This window comes from Temnothorax curvispinosus, unplaced genomic scaffold (assembly GCF_003070985.1).
Source record: "Temnothorax curvispinosus isolate PA1 unplaced genomic scaffold, ASM307098v1 QBEX01007699.1, whole genome shotgun sequence".
NCBI lineage: Eukaryota > Metazoa > Arthropoda > Insecta > Hymenoptera > Formicidae > Temnothorax > Temnothorax curvispinosus.
In genome coordinates, this window is record NW_020217479.1 from 1 (window position 1) to 3868 (window position 3868).

At 39.7% G+C, this 3868-nt stretch overlaps 1 long non-coding RNA gene across 1 annotated transcript; it reads left to right on the forward strand.

The window, feature by feature from the left end:
* Positions 1 to 2963: 2963 nt before the first annotated feature.
* LOC112457267 lies at positions 2964 to 3595 on the forward strand. Its single transcript, XR_003041082.1, has 3 exons — positions 2964 to 3054; positions 3317 to 3418; positions 3528 to 3595. It is a non-coding gene; the product is annotated as an uncharacterized LOC112457267 (long non-coding RNA).
* Positions 3596 to 3868: the final 273 nt, after the last annotated feature.

The window sequence follows — 3868 nt, forward strand, 5'->3', positions numbered from 1 at the left end:
GAAAACTTTTTTTACGTTAATTTGCGACGTACGAGGATCCACGGCAAGAGTATCATTTTTTTTCCAAAAATTATGATATTTGATATCGTTTCATTTATTTTTTCAAACGCGTACGTTGTCTATAGTTTAATTTAACGCGTGTATAAATACACCTACAAAGATGTACAACACAAACGCGCAACACGTATAGCACGAGATTATATTGCGCCATATCTTCTTTTTGTGTTTGGATACGAGTGCCTCGGAAGAGCAAAAGATTTGTATATTTTCATAATTTTACATTACAAGCGTATGTGTGTTGTGCACACGAGAAATAACGTGACATAAAAGATGATGTGTTTATGTTGAAAATATTGTAGACACTTGAAACGTAGAGGAGAAAGAGAGAGAGAGAGAGAGAGAGAGAGAGCTACATATTCTATCCTGGAGGTGGGTATCGTTGTGTTGTGCCGTTTATAAATTTATCAAAAGTCAACACAAATACGTGTTTTATTTCCAATAAAAATTTAATTAAACATTTTTTCATTTTGCCGATTATCTGTAAATTCACACCGCGACGTTCGCTTTGATTACGTACTCATCCCGCTCAATTTAGGCAAGTCCGAATCATCGCGGGCGAAAAATGACCTCTGTGGTGCGCGTATACAGGAAATGTTGCGCCGCGGGGAAGCGGCGAAGCACCTCTGCGAGAGCAGGCGAGGGACTCGCCGATCGTGAAACGAGCGCGTGAAATTCGAACGGTGCGGTGGAATCGCGGTCAAAATCGGTCTTGCGGTTCGCCTTGGCGGCGCGTAAACGCGAATGGAAGGTAAAATGGCGCGTCGGCCGATCGACCTTTCCAACGTGCCGCGTCTGTCGCGTTCGCAGGGAGAACGCGTGCTTACGGATCCGCTATTCGTCATGGGTAGCGACTGTTGCGCGTCCCTAGCGGCCCCGAACAGAACCTTCCAAGTCGTGTATTGATGCGATTCAAAGATCGGGCGCGTATGCGAGTTGTAAAATAAATTTTTTAATAAATCTTAGTAAAACTTACGTGATTATGTTGGAGGTGGTTTGAGAGCGTATGTTGAAGGGGAGAATGTACTGAAGGCAAAACACCCAAACAAATCCGAGCTTTTTAAGCACAAGGACATTATATTTATTTCCTCTACTTTTTTGGAAATTATTCCAACATACGTAAGGTGGTTTGCCTTCAGTACATTCTCCCCTTCAACATACGCTCTCAAACCACTTTCAACATATTCACGTAAGTTTTATTAAAAAATTATTAAAAAATTTATTTTACAACTTGCATACGCGCCCGATCTTTGAATCGCATCGATACACGACTTAGAAGGTTTTGTTCGGGGCCGCTAGGAACGCGCAACAGTCGCTATACCCATGACGAATACGACGGTCGCTACACGTTGTGGATCGTTCGAATCCCGCGGCTCGGGGCTGCGCCATGTACGCTCGAACGTCGCCGACCACGCGGCACGCACGCGCGGTGCGGCGCACGGACGTCACGTTGCGTGCGCAGGACGTTTTCGTTCAACTCTCGGACCTCGCTGCGCTCCGCGACTCATTCGCTCCGCTTCTCGTCCTTGCCGTGAGCTCGAGGATGCCCGCGGTAAAGCCGTTTGATAATTTTCTCACTTTGTCACGCGTTTAACAAATAGATAAGTTTTTGCGCGACGTGTCGGTCGCGCCTCGTTAATTTGTTTCCCGCGATCATTTCTCGACAACATTTATATAAACTCTTCCATGGCGCGTTGCGAGATCCAAAAGAAATGTTTTCAAATCCTACGATTATCGTCCTTGTTTGTTTATTTTTATCAATAACGTTCGTGTAAAGATAAATACGCTTTGGCGATTCGTGTTGATTTTGCGGCGCGTTCGATCCACGAAACCAAGTCGCTGAACAGTGATGACGTTCGATTGATTGACGCTATTGCGTTTCAAAGTTTCCTCGCTCGTTCGGTTTCGTCCACCACTTGCTTTCACGAGTGCAAAACAAATAATGAAATGGCTCCTGCGAATCAATGTTCTCGAGAAACTGTATAAATGTTTCTGCGTGATCAAGTGTAAAGTGTGGATCCTTCGCGACTCTTGCGATACTTAGATTCTCGTAATTATAAGAGAGTGATACTACGTATGAAATTATGCGTTTTCCACACAGGTTGCTAGAACACTTGAGGAAGCGTTATTCGCGCAAACAAACTCAAGTCGCAACCATGATGTAATAAACAAGGTGTGTTCCTATCCAGGTCTATTTTTCGTCACGATCTGCGCAGGTCTCAACTTTCGGCCATATTTGATTTATATGTGTATGAGTAGTGAGTATATGTAGAGCGAAGTAGTGTGTGACGAGGTTAGATTCCCGGGTGTTTACATTAGTTTCTCAGTTTGCGATTCAGTGTTTATAAGTGAAATTTTAAACAAATTTAGTGACAATGCCGCTGTGTGCCATGAAAGGGTGCACAAACCGTTCTGGAAAAGGGAACTACCGATTTTTTTCTTTTCCAAAAAAAAGGGAGCTCCGTGAAAAATGGATAATAGCGTGTGGAAGGAGAATAGGGGAAATTAAAAAGAAAAATGGTATGTACATGTTAATACAATTTACTTACAAGATCATTTTATTGTTCTTAAGGTGGCTCATCCGTGTAGGGCCGGAAATTCATGTGTTTATATTTTTATATTTTTCGACATACTTGAAATACATCTCAAACATAAGTAAAATTACTATCAGCAAAATTACAAAAATTTTAACTACTGAAACATTAATTTAATAACAATAATATCGAGGCATTTTTTTATTATTTGTATAGTTGATCACTTTGGCGTTCAACAGCTCCTCAGAATTGTCGATAATGCCATGTTTTTAATGCACGTTTCAATTAATAATTAATAATTAATTAATTACGGAATTTATTGATGCAACTCGTGTGTGCTCAGCTCATTTTAATGAGTCATGCTACAAGAAGGTGTCTTTCGTAGACGAGTTAGCAGGAACACCAAGGAATTCTAGGCCCCTCAACCCAGATGCTGTACCCTTTGCATTTCCAGGGAATGATGGTAATATGTATTTTATTTAAGATATTCATATTTGTTATTAAATTTAGATTTGGACTCAATAATTTTCATAAATAAATTATATCAGCGAGCACCTTTTTTCACGTTCATATAAGAATTCTAAATAATAAACATTATCTGCAAAAGTCTTTCTCTGTTTAGCTTCTATTAGGAGTAATTTTCCAATTAATATTTAATATTTAATAATTTCTCTTCATTTCTATTATTATGTTATTATTTTCTTATTATTACAATTATTTTTCAGACTTCCAGCAGATGCTTCATGAAGTCTGTGAATTGAGCCCCATAAATGTTATTGCAACATCCGCAGAGACGTCCACACGTATCAGTGCTCCTATTAGTAATTGTAAGTTTATTATTAGTTAATTCAGCTGTGTGTTATATTGTATACACTGTATGCGATTAAGAAATATTTAGCTTTGGGTTGAAAATTAATATTTCAATAAATATTTCAGTGGCTGACCAGATATCAGAAGCTACAGTGACCTGTGAAGATCCAATGACGTCAACACTTGATATCTCCAGTAGGTATATTTATTATGCACAATTCCCAGTAATTTAATGGAGATTGTTTATTTAACAATTACATCTATAACATAACGACTTATTACAATTATTTTTCAGCATCTGACGAGATGATTGGCGAGTTCAACGAAACGAGTTCTAGCATAGAACCAGCTGCATCAATATCTGCTGCCACGTCCACCAGTATCACTGGTTCTGGCGAGTTCAACGAAATAAGAGGGTCTGAAATACATTGCAGGATATGTGGCATTTAGGTTCCGCACCGAGTTTC